This window comes from Canis lupus, chromosome 12 (genome assembly GCF_003254725.2).
Source record: "Canis lupus dingo isolate Sandy chromosome 12, ASM325472v2, whole genome shotgun sequence".
Lineage (NCBI taxonomy): Eukaryota > Metazoa > Chordata > Mammalia > Carnivora > Canidae > Canis > Canis lupus.
In genome coordinates, this window is record NC_064254.1 from 12395084 (window position 1) to 12413539 (window position 18456).

An 18456-nucleotide genomic window follows, 5' to 3' on the forward strand; every position below is an offset into this window, starting at 1 on the left:
GGGCAGGAAAGAATGACGCACACATGAAACAGGCTGATGACCCTTGAAAAGCTCTGGAAAAATCAGGGCAGATGATTATAGGGTAGTAGAGCCCCAGTGACTAGGCTGGGAAGGAGGCAAGTGACAGCCTCTGGGATTAAGTAGCAAGTGCTCAGGGGAAGCAATACCTTTAAAGGTGGCAAGAAACTCACCTCTGCCCTCCCTGTATTTAGACCTGGGTTTCCCCCCTGGTATCTGGCTCACAGAGTAAAGGACCCAGTCCACCTCAGGCGCTGAACTCAGTAGCACCAGAGCCTGAGCAGGTGATAAAAGGGGCATTGCCTGGACACCTGGCATACCTTCATTTCGTCCCCACCTGCTGTGGTCCTTCCCTGCCTCTGCCCTGTCCTGCCCAATCCCAGAGTAAGGCACAGCTGCTTCTGGCCTCAGCTCCGCAGTTCTGGAAGCTTCCTTATGCCCCTTCTCTATAATCCTAGGCTCAGCCACATTCTTCTGGATGAGGAAGCATCTGTTCCAGAGAATGAGTGTTTCAAGGTTGACTTCCTGAAAATGCTATGCAGTTGGCTTCCTTTTAAGAGATTGGACACCTAGCATCTTATACTCTCTAGAATTTCTGAGGTAGGAAATGTGTGTCTAACTTGGTCTTGTTGATTTTTATTTCAAAGAAGTACGGTAAAGGAACACCTGGGTGGCTCAGCCATTGAGCATCTGCCTTTGGCTCAGGGCATGATCCTGGAGTCCCAGGATGAGTCCCACATTGGGCTCCCTGTAGGGAGCCTGCTTCTCCCTCTGCCTGTGTCTCTGCCTCCCTCTCTCTGTGTCTCTCATGAATAAATAAATAAATCTTAAAAAAAAAAAAAGAGGTAGGGTATGGACATGGCAAGACAGAAAATTCAAGTACAGAATATTCAAGTAATAATTGGTGAATCTAGGTGAAGACTATGGGCAGTTCTTTTCGACTTTTCTATAAATTTGAGTTTACTTCAAAATAAAATAAAAAGCTATAGCCAAATTCAAAACAGAAATGTGAATCTCTCTTCCATCCTTTTCTCCAGTCACTACTTAGTTCCCTTTCTTGGAGGCCCCTGAGTTAACCAGTTTTCCTGTACATCTTTCTAAAGATAGTCCAAAATACATTTATAAACTCTTTTTTTCTCCCATATAAATGGTGGCATTCCCCCACACTGCTCTGCATTTTGGCTCCCACTTAACATATTTGGAAACCACGTGATGGGAGTACACATAGAGCTGTCTTGTCTTTTTTTATGGCTCCAGGGTATTCCACTGAACTGGTGATTCAAATTTTCATTGGGAAGATACTGTATCATGAAGAGAGAGAAGAGAGCATAGACTTTGGAGTTTAGATCCCTACCACAAACCAGTTGTTTAATGTCGAGCCAGTGAGTTAATCTCTTAGTGACTCAGTTTCCTTACTTGAAGACGGGTTATTAACGGCGTCTGGCTCAAAGCATTTTCTGAAGATTCAATGAGATAATACTTGTAAAGGGTATAGGTCACTGCCTGGCATGCAGTAAGCACTCAATAAACACTAGCCACTGCTCCCAAGATAATTTGGCCAGACCCCTGCTTTGAGAGAGCCGGGCTGGTTCCGGGCTTTTATTATTATAAACAATGCCACACACAAATATCCTTGTCTGCACATCACTTGGTACTTGTGGGAATGTATCTGTAGGGAAGATGCCAGGGACTGGAGTTGCTGGGTCAGAGGCTACGTGCATTTTTAATCTGGAAAGACGCTGCCAGGTTGTCCCTTCTAGGGGGTCCTCACCTCATAGCCACAATGCTGTGTTTGAGCCCGTTCCCCCATAGCCTTGCCAACACAATTGTGTTTCGCTGGAACACAGCATTTCTCAAATTTACGGGGCACAGCAAACTTATGGAGCTTCTTGGGGGATTGCTTGGCCTTCGACCCCCCTCCCCACATACCCACCCAAGTCTATGAGGGTATTTGCTGGGAGAAGCCCGCCCACGATGGGGCTAGAATGGTCTCCAGCTTGCAGAAGCCTCAAGCTGGCTCTGGCAAGACCCAGACATGTGCACCCATTCTATACATTTTTATTAAACGTATGGTGCTCACCACGTGTTTATACGTTGTTGGTGGCTGGTTTTTCTGGGCCTGTTAGCACAGCACAACTGTTGGTTAAATCTGATAATACTCAAGATTGTGCTTGTTGTCACCATTTCATGTCTGAGCCAGGGATTTGCGATTTCTAATTACATTTTTAACATTTTATCATACATATGAAGGCACACAGACAATGCCAGTATACAATTAGCTGTCATAATGGGGAGGCCTGATTATTCGACCTGGAGTTAGACTTCCTGCTGTGGATCACCTATAAACCAAGCTCTCGGGATGCCTGGGTGGCTCCGCGGTGGTTAAGCATCTGCCTTCAGCTCAGTGCATGATCCCCGGGACCGGGACCGGGGCTTGAGTCCCGCATCAGGTTCCCTGCTAGGAGCCTGCTTCTCCCTCTGTCTCTGCCTCTCTCTGCGTGTCTCTCATGAATAAATTTTAAAATGAAGAAAATAAAAAATAAACTTAGCTCTCTTCCTTCTCTTCATGGAAAATTGGAGTCAATTATAAAAAAATAAATAAAATATAAAAAAGCAGACCCTGCATTGAGTAACCTATCATCTGAACACTGAAACCTCACCAACACTAAATATATTAGAAGGGTGAATATTCCTTTACAAAAGAGTCTCTGCTGAATTCATTTTAGTAGATTTTTATTGAAGCCCTTTTAGAGGATTAATACAGGCAGAGGATTGTTTGAGGATGGGGGCTTAGGGTGGGAGAGCAGGCCTGCTGCATCTCTTACTGACTTGAAACTGTTCTCACCCACAGCCTCCACGTACTCCGATCTCGCAAGCCCCGGGCTGGAGCGCTCCCTTATGATTCACTCTGATTTAGGCTGGCGTGCCAAACTTTCTAGGACTTTTGTGGGCTCCCTGGCCTACTCTGGCATCAAAGCCTCCGACGCCTCTTTCCCCTCCGATGACCTTACAGATCTGACAAATGCCAAGGACTTTGTCTACGCTAGATCTGGTGTAGAGTCCATCCCAGCTGCTCAGAGTGGTGGAAACAAATTGGCTGCATCTCCAGAAGCCCCTAGGGGATCAGGTTTGAGGTGAGGGTGCCCTTGAATGAAGGTCAAATAGGTTTCGTTTTTTTCCACTTGCTTAACGCACTTTATTTTTATCTAATTGCAACACACACAAAGAAAGGTGCACAAATCATAAGTTCATAGCTTGAGGATGTTGTAATGTGCATCTCATGAGTTTTACATGCAATTAATCATCCAGATCAAGAAATAGCGCCCTGCCAGCTTCCCACAACTCTTGCTCAATCTCCCTCCCCAGTTGTCACCCCCATCAAAAGCAGGCACTCTTCTGTTTTCTATTCCTGACAATTCGCATGGCATGACTTTGGCACATTACATACATGGCATCACATCGCATGTACTCGATTGTGTCTGATGCCCCTTGCTCGGCGTTGTGAATTCACTGTGTTGTGTGTGTAGCAGTTCGTTTACTCTCATTGCTCTGTAGTATCCCGTAGTGTGAATATACAATGTTTAATCCATTCCACTGACAGTCATTGGGCCGTTCCCAGTTCAGGGCTACTGTGAATAATGCTGCTGTAAACATTCTTATCTATGCCTTGTAGTATACAAGTGTCCAGGCTTTTTAGGTACGGAGGGCAGGAATCACTGTGCCAGAGGGTAGACAGGGCCATTTTCGCAAGTGCTTTTCCAGTGGTGGAGCATCAGAGCTCTGAACAGCTCCTCCTCGTCCCCACCCACACCACTGTCAGTGGTTTCCATTTACTGTTCTGGTGGTCAAAATGACCTTTCCAAACCACAGATCTTTTGATCACCTTCCCGCTTTGCCCCCAACATTTTATTGTGAAAACTTCCTAACATACAGAGAAAGCTGAAACAATTGTGCCGTGAGGACCCATATCAACACGATCGCAAGATCTAATCACGTAATCGACATTCAGGATGATCATTTTTTCCCCCATGTGTCTAATCATCTATCCATCCGTCAACTCTCTTCTTTTTTTTGTCATGCTTCTTCAGGAAGGCAAAATTCACACAGCATCACGTTTATACATTTCAAGTTCAGGTGGTTTAAATAGGGGCACTAGCTCCTTCCTCTTGCTGAGTAGTAGTTTATTGTGTGGATATACCACAATTTGTTTATCCATTCTCCTGTTAATTGTCCCCATTTGGGTTTTTTTAAATAAAGATTTTATTTATTTATTCATGAGAGACACAGAGAAAAGAGGCAGAGACACAGGCAGAGGGAGGGAGCTTGCTATAGGACTTGATCCCAGGACCCCAGGACCACGACCTGAGCCAAAGGCAGATGCTCAACTACTGAGCCACCCAAGGGTCCAGTCCCCATAGTGTTTTAATAACAGGATCACAATCTGTCCTTGCCCATTTATGGAGTGGTCTATTTATGGGAAGAGGAAAAGGTGGAGAGAGGCAGAGACAAAGAGAGTTAGAGACAGAGAAGGCAATATTCCTGTTGCCTCCACAGGTCCCATCCAAATCAGCACTGGGCCTCCTCTCTACTCAGAAAATTTCCGACTGCCTTGTGCTCAGCTATCTCTCTGAACTCTGCATACCTGGCCGGCCGCCCTCTGCTAGTGTCCACAGTTCACTGCCCCGGATTGGTATCTCTTTCATGGCTGACTGTCTTATTAAGTCTTACAAAGTTCACAAAGAGCTCAGCACATCCTGGCACACGATTTAGGACTGGGGAAACAGTGGCCCTCGGTGCCAGGTGGGCTCTTTGAGGGAAATCATGGCTTTTGTATCCTTTTGCTGTAGTTCCAGGCCTGGTGCAGCATCAGGCACACAGGGAGGGAGAAGAGTGGACAGGGTGGTGGTATGGGGGGGCCTTCTACAGTCAAAGCCTAGGGAGGTCCCTATTAGGAATGACCCCGGGCCCGGGCTGAGGGTTGCCAGATTCTGATGCCAAACCACAGCTGGGAATGCCAGGATCACTAACGAGTTCTTAGTGAGGCTGGGGAATGAGGAGGCTCCTGCCAACAGAGGCTAAGGACACTGTGAGAGGTGGCCGGGACCCCCCAGCTGGTGAGAGGCCAGAGCAGCAGCCAGGCACAGTGCTTTCCTCTCATCACCCTCTTACCCCGTAATTCCCACGGTTCCTAACTTCTCTCCAGACTCTCGGCTGCTCTCTTTGCATGCTTCTGGGAGTGCTGAGGGTGTGGGCTCCCGGGCCTGGGCCAGTGATTCCTCCCACCTCCCTCCTTGTCCCCGGATCTGAATGTGCCTTAGTAGCTCCACTGTTGTGCTGGAGGTCCTCGAATGCAGTGGTTCTCATCATTGAGCGATGCCTGCTCAAGTGCAGAAATGAATTCCCCATTCAGCATAGGAGGGTCAGGCCTGAGAATTTTTTTGCATGTCTAGCAAGTTCCCAGGTGATGCTCATATTGCTGGGCCAGCGACCAGTCTTTGAAAATTACTTCTGTAGCACCCAAGTCGCTCAGTAGGTCAAGCATCCAACTCTGGATTTCAGCTCATCTCTCAGGGTCATGAGATCAAGCCCTGTGTCAGGCTCCACACTCAGCTTAGAGGATTCTTTCTCTGCCTCTCCTTTTTGCCTCTCCTCTGCTTGTGAGCTCTCTCTCTCTCTCTCTTATAAATAAATCTTTTAAAGATTTTTTAAAAATTTGTGTATTCATGAGAGACACTTAGAAAGAGGCAGAGACACAGGCAGAGGGAGAAGCAGGCTTCTCACGGGGAGCCTGGTGCAGGACTTGACCCCAGGACCCCAGGATTACCACCTGAGCCAAAGGCAGGTGCTCAACCACTGTAGTTCCAGGCCTGGTGCAGCATCAGGCACACAGGGAGGGAGAAGAGTGGACAGGGTGGTGGTATGAGATTGGTGCCGCTAAATCTTAAAAAGAAAAAAAGAAAAAGAAAATTTCTGCTCTAAAGCTTTGATCTCTCCTCCAGGGTCTCAGCTTAAACCCTCCTCCTGCCTGATGGGAGCTGGGGGAGGGCAGGGAGAGGTATCTGTTTCCTTCTCTGCACAAGTCCCAAGAAACATTGGGATTTTGGTGACCATGATAGTGATGGTCGGAAACTCACACTGGACTTGCCTCTGGACAAAAGGCATGGCAAGACTTCCACAGGAAGGGGGCAGATACAATGTCTTGTGGCCAGCGTATCGTAAGGACAAAAACCGATCAAAGCTGGAGTACCTGAGTATAAAAATTAGTAAGTGGTTTCATAAAAGAGATCATGAGAACTCACTATCCTATTTTAACTGCAGTGTCAGTGATAAACTTAGTTTTGATTTTGGAAGTAACCCCTGTGAAAAAGAACTCAAAATTACATGGGTCAGACAAGATAGTAAGTGCAGCTTTTCTGGCAGTGTGCTAGAATGATTGTCTAGTTCAATCTTGCGGTCAGGCCAGGCCTAAAAAAAGGTTCTTTAACACACTCAACCTCCAAGCCAGTCCTATGAGGCAGATCTTCTCATTCCCATTTTACAGATGAGGAAACTGAGGCATAACAGTTAAATGGCAGATTCAGAATTCCAACACTGAGTCTTTTTTTCTTTTATTCCACCTCAGACTTTAAACCCCAAAGTGAGGTGGTGTAGCTCCCCTTCTTAAAATTTTAAATACTGGATGTTTAGTGAGATTTTCCCCAATACTTTCTAGCCAAATGGTAGACACATCAGTTGAATCGAGGGCTAAGGCAAGCTCTTCTGTTACCCGGGGTGTGAACTCCATCAACCCCAGCAGGCTCAACAAGAAGAAATCTAGCATATCTGCTGTCAGAAATGACAGATTTGGAAAGAGATTCCTTTATAGGCTTATGTGAGCTTAAGACAGGTAAGATTGATCAGGGAAGATGATCCACTGTGATCACTTTTAATTGTTCTTCAGCACCTGGAATATGTGTGCTTAACCAACCAGGCGCACTGCTTAGTGCTTGCTCAGGGGGATTAAGGATGGTGCTGTGTCAGCTGGGCCCCCTCAGCTCACCCCGGGACAGAGGGGTATTAAGTAAGGGAAGTGTCTACCTCCTCTGAGTGTGTGCACATGGTCATATGCATAAGCTCTGCTCGAACAGACACCAACCGAGTAGCATCCAGGATGCTGCTGCCTCCTGGAATTATTGTGGGGACCCAGATTTGTGTTAGGAATTTCATTCCAGCCAAAGTTTATCGCTCAGTAAAGAATTCAGACAGGGAGTGAGACCGGTTATGGATTAGATAGTGAGCTTTGGGTTTGGGCGGCTGGTGGCAGGGGTGAGGATGAGGGTGGGGGAGGAGTGAGGATGGTGCAGTTTCAATGGTTGGACATAACAGAGAATGGTAACAGTGGTGGTGGGGGGTGGCAGTAGGAGATGGGGTGTTTGAGGAAGGGTGGTTATTGGGATGAAAGGCTGAATGGCTCAGGGAACCAGCTGGAAGATCCAAAGCCAGGGATGGAAATTTGATCATGGCTTGAGGTGGCTGGGGAGAGGGGAGGGTCGCCTGGAGGAGGCATTGCTTTCGGATTACCCACTCTCTCTCCAGAGGTGCCTGCTCGGGGTATTTACCGAACCTGCTCCAACCGTGCAGCTGGGAGGTCCTTCCTGGCTGAGATTTAGCAAACCTGTTTCCCCAGGAGGCCTCTTTTCCCACCACAAACAGATGGGTGCTGATGTCAGCAGGAGGTAAACCTATAAGTCAGCACTAGTGGGGGTTGTGCTCAGGGGCCAATGGAAGAAAGGGCCCTGCCTGGCATGGTCTCCTCCGACCCCCCCACACCCCAAAGGGAAGGCAAGGCAAGAGGCCATCTCAGGAGGCTCTGGCCAGCTTCATGGAGTAGGTGTGCAACCTTGGGCGGCCTGAGGCTCGCACCTGGAGTCAGAGAGAACCCCAGACGCGGAAATCAGCAGGACCATCCGGTTCATTCCCATGCAAAGAAGAGAGGTTTTATGACTCCCATTTCCCAGATGAGGACACTGAGGCCTCGGGAGGGGAAGAGTTGTGTCTAGGGTCCCCTGGACAGGCAGCAGCAGAACCAGGCTCAGCACCTCAGTCCTCAGACTCCCGGCTCTGAGCTGTGTTTGCAACAGCACCTCCAATTGCACGTGGGTGTGGAAGTGAGGAGCAGTGGGCCCTTGGGGCAGGAGTTGGACAGAACCGGGCTGACTCCTGGGCCTGCCACTCACTTGAAGGGGAGTGTCCTTGGGCACCTCTGTTTTCTCCTCTGTGAAATAGGAGTGCCCAAATACCGCTGCGAGGGTGAGGGCAGGATTCAGCAAGATAGGCAGAAGTAAAGCTCCTTATGAGCGTTAGTTTTCTTTCCTCCACAAATTATTAGTCCTGGGTGGGAGTTTTCTGTGCACTTAGCGTGTGTTTGTGTGTACTGCTGTGCATGAGAGAGCATGTATAAGACTCTGGATGAGTGTGTGTGTGTGTGTGTGTGTGTGAGAGAGAGAGAGAGAGAGAGAGAGAGAGAGAGAGAGAAAGAGAGGAGATTGAGAATCACAAATCCTGGCCAGGTAGCCCCAGCGAGGGGAAGTCACAATGTTTACTGATCTTGGGACGCATTAGAGGTTTGAGCCCCTAGGATTCACCTGGCATGGTGGCAGGGGGGTGCCTGGAGAGGGCGGTGCTGCAGGACCCCCCAGGCTGTGACAAAGCCTGAAAGCTGCTGCCTTAAGAGCTGATGGGGCAGGGCAGGGCTGTCTCCAGGTTGGGCGGCTCATCTTCAGGGCTTAAGTGAGCTTGTCCTCCACCCTTGGTCCTCAGAAGTCAGGACTTGGGAGTTGGTCCTGAAGGGGTCCCTGTGGGCATTTGTACAGCAGTCCAGTGGGGATGTCTGACTAGGGGTTGGAAAGTGGGCTTGAGGGCACCAGGACAGGGGAAAGGAGGTAAGGCCAGTCCCCAGGCCTCCTGCAAATTCCACCTTCCTTGCAGCCCAAAGTGACCCTGCCTCCCCTTGCTCTGGGAAGAAGCCTGAATGGTAGGAGTCTAGTTATTTGTGCTGATTATCAACATTTGCATCACATGCCACTTGGGAGCTTGGTGACCTAGGATGCAAATCCACTCCCCAACATGCAGATTTTGTGACATCAACAGAAACACTGGTGCCTGGGGAATTGCTAGGGCACAGAAGGGTCTCCCTCAGAACTGCTTCTAAACTGCCTATAAGGGATCCCTGGGTGGCACAGCGGTTTGGCGCCTGCCTTTGGCCCAGGGCGCGATCCTGGAGACCCGGGATCGAATCCCACGTCGGGCTCCCGGTGCATGGAGCCTGCTTCTCCCTCTGCCTGTGTCTCTGCCTCTCTCTCTCTCTCTCTCTCTCTGTGACTATCATAAAATAAATAAATAAAAATTAAAAAATAAATAAATAAACTGCCTATAATTTCCCCATTGCATTTGCAGAGGTGTAATGTGTTGGAGTCCGTGAAGGTCAAAGCTGAAGTCAGACCTTGATGGCCTTCTAGTCCAACTGTCTTACTTTACAGACTAGGATACTGAGGTCCAGACAGGAAGCATAACTTGCTTAAGATTATATAGTCAGGGGATCCCTGGGTGGCGCAGCGGTTTGGCGCCTGCCTTTGGCTCGGGGCGCGATCCTGGAGACCCGGGATCGAATCCCACGTCGGGCTCCCTGCATGGAGCCTGCTTCTCCCTCTGCCTATGTCTCTGCCTCTCTCTCTCTGTGATGACTATCATAAATTAAAAAAAAAAAAAAAAGATTATATAGTCAGGAGTGCAGTGTGGGGTCAGAACCTGGTCCAGCATCTTCCATATTCATTCTTTGACTAAATATGCACAAAAGCACTTATTTGGTGAACATCCTTCACGTACACCTAGCCTACCCTTCCACAGCACCTCTGGCTTTATTTTGCACCAAAGCAGTACTTGACATTACACAGTTTGTTGCTTATTTTCTGCCCCTTCCCCCCACTAGAATGAAGCCCCCCATGGGGGCAAGATTTTTTCCCCCCATTTTATTCATTGCCTTGTTATAAACATCTAGAACACACAGTTGCACAACAAGGAATTATGGCCTTCATTTGTTCATTCACTGGCCACCTCTCTCCATTCTGGAGACTGATAACACAGAAAGGAGTTTGAGCTGGTCCCTGTTCCACAGAGGTCCCTCCTGCCAGGCCCCAGCTGCCTGAAGGTGGGAGGCATCAGCTTGCCTAGGGAACTCTGGAAGGTCAGAGTTGGTGCTGTGGAGATCCTGGGCCCTGACTGTTCGAGGCAGGGGTTTAGGAGGAAGGACACAGATGTTTATTGACGCTTGTATGGCCTGGAGAGTGGGGACTGGGGCAGAGAGAAAGAAGTCCAGGTTCCAGCCCCTGCAGTGCATATGGTCAGATAGGGAGACATTACTCAAGTCTAGAGAAGAGCTTTGGGTGGAGGCTCAGTTTTCTCATCTGTAAAATGATGCTGAAGACACGACTCTGGGGGTGCAGGGAGGTGAACCTTATAAGAGATGATCTGTCTGAATGCCCTTTGCCCACACACATGATCTGAACCCCCACCCCAACACATGATGGCCTGTCCTCCTAACCACTTCTCCATTTTCCCTGGGTGAAGTCTCCAGGGAGTGGGGCTCTGGGTCTCTGCCCCGAGAAGTGAGCCAGGCTCTACTTTCTCTGCTCCCCAAGCCCTCTGTGGTTGATGGCCTAAGAGGTCACCCAGTTTCCTCTGTCCCAGTTGACCAGAACCCTCTGGGCTCTGGGGGTGCTGCAGATTTCCTGGCCAGGACCCAGGCCCCCGCCTCACTAGGGGCTGTGAACAAGAGAACAACAGACCAGATTTTGCAAGCCTGAAATAGTTTATGGCCAGGCTGAGGCAGGGAGGAAGGAGGGCATGGCCCCAGGAATGCGGGAGGAATGCCTGGGAGGCTTGTGCCTGCCCCCCACCCGTCCTCAACTCCCCAGGGGAAAGTGAGCACAAGCTTCCGGCCACTGGGCAGCAGAGAGGGAAATGGTCTGAGCCCTGACATTCCTGGGCCGGGGCTCCCAGGCCAGTGTGCAGTGAGTGGGTGTATGTGTGAGGAGTGAGATAGTCTTCCTCTCTGGGGATCACCCCGAAGGAGGCCACTGGGATAGACCAGTCTATGCCCCTAACTCCCATCAGTCTTCCCGCTGACTTGGCCGGTGGCACTGTGGACACAGAGCTTCACTTTAGGGAGGGAAGAAGATTGTTTTTTGGCTGGAATTAGGACCTCTGTGTCTTCCTTTAGACGGAGAGCCCGCTGAGGTTAGCATCTGTCCGTTCCTTCAGGCTAGGGAGTCCTTAAAGACTGAGGTTCTGATGCCCCCATCAAATAGAAGTCACCTAATGGGAGGGCTGTGCCACCCCTCACCCAAATGCCTCTCATGGCCAGCATGTGTGGCTTTCAAAGCTGGTCGCACAAGCTGCAGTCTCCATCCTCATTCCTCCAGGCTCAAGACTTGACTGCCTTCAAACCTGCTGCAGAATGGGGAGTCTTTAGGGGCCGGCCGAGTCTTATGGACTGGACACCAGCCTATCCACAGCCTTCACCTCCATACCTGTTTACAGGACACCTGAAGCTCTTAGCTGTGTGAGGGGGGGAGAAGCCAGATCTCCGTTACCCATCTGGATAGTCTACTTGGCCCTGCTGGTACCGTACTCTGGGCTCGCTTCCTCTGCTTGTGGTCTGGGGTCCATCCTGCGGAGGGCTTGGGAGCAGACAGGCCACAGCGTGTAGCAGTCTGTCCACTAATAATACCTGCACATTCCCGGGACCTGTATCGGGGCCAGTCATCTTCCCTTTCATGTTTGACCCTGTCCCAGTGAGCCAGGGGATGGGGTGGGGGCCGGGTCTGGCCCGAGGTCAGGGGCAGACAGGCAGGAATAGTGGGAGGTGGAGAATCGGTGTCTGGCTTATTCTCAAGGTTCTAGCGCCCTCAGGTCCCACGAAGGCTTTGGCTCTGGTAGGGAAGACACAAGCTGTCAAAGCACTGGCTGGCCAGACCCCATCCTTTTTTATATGATATGGCTCTCTTGCTCTACTGGCAGGACATCCGTTTCCAATTCCCTTCCACACTTCTAGAACAGCCCCAGCAGGTCAGTCTGTGGTCAGGGTTAAGGATAATCTATGCAGAGTTGGACCACTCTGTGGATAGCATTCTGGGGACTGAGATCAGAGTTGAGGATCTGGCTCTGACCAGAGTTGTGAGTCAGCCTGTTTTCTGGATTTAGGGGGCTTAGTCTGGTTAGGTAGGATCAGGCTGTATCAAAAATCCAGGATTAGGGATCAGTTTACATCTAGGATTAGGAGTCAGTCTGCACCTAGGACCAGGGATAAGTGTATATCCAGAGGTAGGAAGTTGATCTGTATTTAGAATTAGGACTCAGTCTGCATTCAGGACCCAGGCTCTATACTTAGGATTGAGGATCACTTTATGCTTAGGATTAGGAGTCAGTCCAAGGGCACCTGGCTTCTCAGTCAGTAGAACAAGAGTCGCATGACTCTTGATCTCAGGGTCATGAGTTCAAGTCTCACATCAGGCACAGAGCTTACTTAAATAAATATATTAATTTTAAAAAAAGATTAGGAGTGAATGTGTGCATAGGTCAAGGATCAGCCTATACCTAGGAATAGAATAGTCTATACCCAGAATTAGGGGTTAATAGACACCCAGGGGTAAGTGTGTGTGTGTTTTGCACTGAAACTGAACCTATCATTGGCCACAGAAAGTGATACTGGCCCATCTGATCATAGAAGGCAGAGAATGCAGTTTGAGTTCGGTGGAGAGAGAAAGTTTGCCAAATTCCTTAGCCATCCACTCTGGGAACTCATCTACGGGAGTTACTAGGGACAGAGTGGGGAGCCTCACCACTCACGGAGAAAGCTTCAACTTGAAGAGTCACCAGCAGCACCAGACTAAGCCCCTTGGGGATGGAGCACAGTACCCAGGCAAGGAAGGTCCAGTGAATGGCTCAGAGGCAACATTGCCTAATGCCATGGCCGGGAAGAACATTGAGCAACTCCACAGATGGCACTTCTATTTGCTCTGTACTTCTCGAAACTCATTTACCAACAGCTCACTCTGCAAACATTTCCTGAATACCTACCGTGCTTTAGTCCAGAGGTTTTCAAACTTGAGTGCACAGAAGAATCACCCAGGAAACTTGTGGAAAAGGCCGATTCCCAGGCTCTTCCTCAGGGACTTTGGAGCACAAAGGTGCTGGGGGCTGCCCAGGAATCTTCACTTTCAATAAGCCCCTGCTGCAGCGGTTTTAAGACCATACTTGCGGGACCTTGCCTCAAAAGGCTCATCAGGTTAAAAAAAGGATTGTGGAAAACACCAGTAATGCTGCCTGGTGAGTTCAGTGGGTTGATGCCAAGGATTTCCCGGATAAAAGGGTGTACATGACCGTTTTCAAAGAAGCCTCAGGAAAGCCTTGCAAGGAAGTAAGTTTCTCCCTTGTTTCTGACCACCACTAGGTTAAATTATTCCTGTCTTGTTGCAAGAATTGCCTAAAATTTTATAGACGATCCCAAAGCATTTTCTGTTTAACTATTGCAAAGCGTTTTCCCTCTCAAAGCGTTTTCATGTGCTTGGCAAGGTAGGAGAATTAGACACACAGAAGATTTGTTTTGAGCAGAGGAGTGTAAAGCAAAGCATATTTAATGCAGTAAATGAGGCAAAGTAAAAGAACGCAAATGAAAATGCTGTCTGAGTACAGCGCTAAGGAAGGGAACAACGTGCCACAGCTGTTATTATTAATAACTCACCAATTGTTTATAAACAATCTTCCTGAAAAACACTGCTCAAGTAGCACAGACCAACTTTGTTTAAACCGTGGCCCTGTGCTTTGCCCCACTCTCCCCCACAGAGTGCCACCAGCCAAGAACCCTGCCTGCAGTTGGCCTTTGGAAACCACAGGGTATATGTTTTCATTTTCCAAATATTAAACTAAAATATTGATTATGCTTTTGCAGACAGCACATTTCTCTCCAACCTGTCCCTGGATCAAGAATCCTGGTGCTGAAGTGCTCAGTCATCTTGAGGACCTTGTTGAACACAGGGAGGCTGTACAGTATGACAACCTCCCCTCCCCTTGCGGCTCACTGCCATGTGGCATGCTTCTGCAAGGTTACATAAACTTTCTTTATTTAAAGTCTCCACTCTTCCCTCGGAGAATGAATGGACTTCCGGGCCTGCCTGTGGGGCAGGAGCTTTAGATATTGTGCTGCTCAGAGGGGGAGAGAGGGCTGGACTGAGTCCCAGGAGCTCCTGGAGACTACACCCGCCCTGTCTGGTCCTGGGAATCCAGACCCTCCTGCAGGGAGGACAGGAGGTGACCTTCCATTCCTCTGGGCTGGGCTGCAGGCCACCTGGTCACAGGCTTCTTGAATACTGTCAGGGAGATTTTTCATTTATCCTAGTTAAATTTCACCTTGTTGGTTTTAAGCCAGCATTTCCAGAGTGGTATGGGATTCTTCTGGTTCTTCCAACAGGCCAGTCACTTTCCCAGCCCCCTGGACACTCCTTACCTTTGGAGTCACACTTCCCCAGGGCATTGATCTATTCCATTCATTCATTCAACAAGCCTTCAATGAACAACCATGAGACTCTCCATACAGGGCTAGGCACTGAGATCCAGAGGTAGCGCCTGGTAGTGCATGGTGACAGTGTAGACAGATGACCACACACAGAAGCAGATCGTCTCTCTCTAGCATGGTATAAGTATGCCAAGGAATTAAGGGGGCACAGAGGGCACGTGGAAGACAAGGATGTCTTCATGAGGAAGATAACATTTTATTTATTATCTGAATCTCAAAGTGTGAGAAGGGAGGAGTGGGCTGGGGGTGTCCAGGCAGAGACAACAGACCGAACATAAACCTGGAGTCTGGAAATAGCAGGGCCAGGGATGCTTTCGAAGCCAACTTCTAGGGGCTGTATTATGAGGTTCAAAGCAGAGAGTGTGGGGGGCTGGGGTTGGAGAAGCCTTTGGGGCAAGGTCATAGTAGAGCATGGGGAGCCAGGGCCTCACCCCGGGTAGGGAAGCTGGTGGAGAGGATGGAAGGTTTCAGATTGAAGAGAGAGTGACCTGATCAGTCTGCCAACTTGACACTGTCCATTAATAGCAGCTGTTGTGGCTTTTCCATGGCTGTGGGTTCTTTCTTTTCTTTTCTCTCTTTTTTTAAGATCTTATTTATTTATTTGAGAGAGAGTGTGTATACATGAGCGGGGCGTAGGGCAGAGGGAGAGGGAGAAGCAGGCTCTCTGCTGAGCAGGGAGCCCCTGACACTCCATCCCTGACCCTGGGATCATGACCTGAGTCGAAGGCAGACACTTAACCGACTGAGCCACCCAGGCCCCCTGTGGCTCTGGGTTCTTCTTTTGGTTCTGGGTTCTAAATAGCTCTGGGAAGGTAGGCTGCCATAAGAACTGGACAGTGTTGGGAGCCACTCAGCTGCAAAATCTGGGGGAAGGAGAGAAGTCTTCTAAGACAGAAAAGTCTGGATTTAGATGCCTCACTATTAGAGTTCTGATAAGGTACGGAACCCACCTGAGCCTCGGCTGCCACGTATGCAGAATGGAGCCATCCAATACTGATGGCCAAGTGGCAGGGAGCAAGTGAGAGAGCCTATATGAGAACTATCGGGGCGGGGGACTGGAGCTCAGGCTAAGACTGTAACTGGGGGGACCAGAGCCCCCTGGCTGCCATCTCCATTGCTGCCTGAGCGGCAGGCTGTGATATCCCTCCTCGAGGGAGGTCTGATAACAGAGCCTAGAGAGCTATCCCCACCATAAACAGTCAGGCCGGGGGTGTCTCCTGATCTGATACCTTGGCCCTGTGTGCCCCGCGGCCCACCAGTTCTCTGGCCCCAGAGCAGGGGTGGGGACGAGAGGGGTCTGCTTGGCTTCCGGCAGGCCTCACAGTTGTGCAAGGCTGCCTGATTCCAAACAAACTGTTAACCTACCGCCTCCCTGGCAATTCCAAGCATTCTGGCCAGCAGGTGGCCAGGCTGCCGCTGGTCTGGGCAGCCAGGGCTCAGGTCACAGGCCAGGCAGGTCTGGCTGACCAACGGTAAGTCTAGTTTCACAGTGTCTGGCTCTGGCATAGCAGGGTCCCTGGTGGAATGGAAGGAGCTCTGGGCAGGGAGTCAGGGGTTCTAGGTTCTAGTCCCAATTCCCCCATCAACTCACTGTGTGACCTGGGGTAAGTTCCTTGCCCTCTCGGGGCCATAGTCACCTTAGCTGAGCCTCGGACATTTGGTAGTGATGGTCCAGGATGCCTTCCACTGTGGAGTGCTGGGAGTTTGGGCTACTGTGACCTGAGCCCTTGGAAAGATTGTGAGGCCTTTCCCCAGACTCAGAGCAAGGGCCATACCGCCCCTCCTCATTTATTCTGTATCAGTTCCAGCTCCAAAGAGCAAACCACAGGCATGAGAAGAACTCTGGTCATGTGTGACCCGCATAAGAGCAAGGAAGAGCTTCTTGGATGTTTTGGTTGCTTCCAGGTGCTGCTTCATTCATTATTTAATATATTCTTTCATTCAACGAAATTGAAGAATGAATTCATTCATCCTTTCTTCATTCACTTGGTTAACAATATTAAGGGGCACCATTAAATGTCAGACACCATGCTAGGACCTGGGATTTACTAGTGAGACAGATGTGCAGAGAGTCCTTGGCCTTACAGGAGCTCTTGGGCTGGCCTGGCCTACTTTTTCTTGAGAAGCTGGAATACAGCAGGCCCAATTCAGATACAGTAGTATCTGAAGAGTCATCCCTGAGAGCCCCAAGACCCAGTGGGATTCTGTCCACCCTAATTGTGTAGAACCCTGTCCTAACCACTGAAGGGGAAGTGGAAAAGAGAGTAAATATGTCTCTGCTCCAGGAAGCCCCCATGCTGTGCCAATACCCAGCCCTGACTTCTGGAGCTGGCTCCTCAGGGGACCCATGGGAGCCATGCATCAGGAAGTGCGATGCCAGCCCCTGTCCTGGAGGGTTCTAGGGTGAGGACAACCAGCAGGTCCCAAGAAGCAGGGAGTATTTCTCTGGGCTGCTGCTTCTGCTTATGGATAATACAATGTTCAGTAAGAAGGAGTTGAAGAATGGGGGCTAGACATGGCCCCATCACACTTTGGGTCTGGGGAAACTGTCTGTGGAAGTGGTCATGTCCTGGGGAAGATTCTGGGTCCTTCCAGAACTTGAGAAGGTGGAGAGGGGCTGCCTTGCTTAGCACCACATGAGGAGCTGACCCCCTGGTGTACTCTCCAGCACAAGCCTGCCCTGGAACCTAGCAAAGGCCAAGATGGTATCAGAACAGAGGCCCGTTCATGGGGGACCTGGCCCATGGAGGAGTGGTGGCCTACCTTCCACAGGGGTGATGGCTCCCTGGGCCATGCCGTCCTCCTGGCCTTCTAGGCTCCTAGGGAAGGGATGCAGAAGTTCAGGAGAGGTGCCATGCTCTGCTTCCTCCAAACTTCTTGCACTGGGCTCTTGCCAGAGTTCAAACAGGCAAACATTGACAAGACTCCTTTTTTTTCTGTCCCTTACCTTTCAATAATCTCCATTTTGTTTAGATCCCTGTTGAGCTTGGCCTTTTGGGTAATTCCAGATAGTATGTTTAGTATTCAAATTCATTAAACTAGTTTAATATCCCAAGTCCGTGTTGGTTGACTGATTTTCTCTTGGGGAAATGGAGTTCTAGAGTTAGGACTAGGACTTGCTCGGGCTCATCCGTCTAGCCAAGGCTGAGTGAGGACCAGCACCCGGGCTTCCAGGTTCCCAGGCTGGCTGCCTCCTGGGCTTGCTCCAAAACTCTAGCTGCATCATTTGTGGGGCCTACCACAAAATGAAAATGCCAGTCCACTTGTATAAACATTATTAGGAATTTCAAGATAGTAACAGCAGAGCATTAAACCAAGTGTGCAGCCCTTCTAAACATGGGCCCTTGTACAAAGGCACAACTCACGTGTCCATAGAGCTTGTCTGAACCCTAGGAATGCGGAAGGAGGAGGGCGGACCCCAGCCTGGTCGCCCCTGGGAGATTGAAGGATGTGCATCTCATTGCTGGATGTGTCTCTGAGCCAGCCAAGATTTCCAAGATCAGTGAAAGCCACTGTTTGGGGATCGCTCCTGGACAGAGGGGCAGTGGGGTGTAATGCCAGGCTTTCCAAAGGTGAGCGAGTAGATCCAGAGGTATATCTTTATTAGCAACTAGCTGTCTTAAATATCTCCCATGGAAAGTTCTTAGGGACCACAGGGAAGGGACTGGAGGTGCAGCCACAGCCTCCAGCAGAGGCTCCAGGCTGAGTGATGAAGGAGGTGCCGAGGGGGAGGAGGCTGCTACAGTTCCTACCACCTTATGCAAGAGGGAGAACAAAGGGGCTTTGCTGGGAGGTATTATAAGATTAAGTGGCTGGTCCAGGACAAA

General features: G+C 49.8%; 1 long non-coding RNA gene across 2 annotated transcripts in view; it reads left to right on the forward strand.

The window, feature by feature from the left end:
* LOC112641645 (uncharacterized) overlaps positions 1–17631 on the forward strand; it is a 34326-nt gene extending 16695 nt beyond the window's left edge. The window contains exons 3-5 of one of the 2 annotated variants that reach the window (XR_003124744.3): positions 477–618; positions 2870–3152; positions 14006–17631. This is a non-coding gene — a long non-coding RNA (uncharacterized LOC112641645). Of the gene's footprint in view, positions 1–476; positions 619–2869; positions 3492–14005 lie in introns of those variants that run through there. The other variant, XR_003124743.3, reaches the window with a different exon arrangement.
* The last annotated feature ends 825 nt before the right edge of the window (positions 17632–18456 follow it).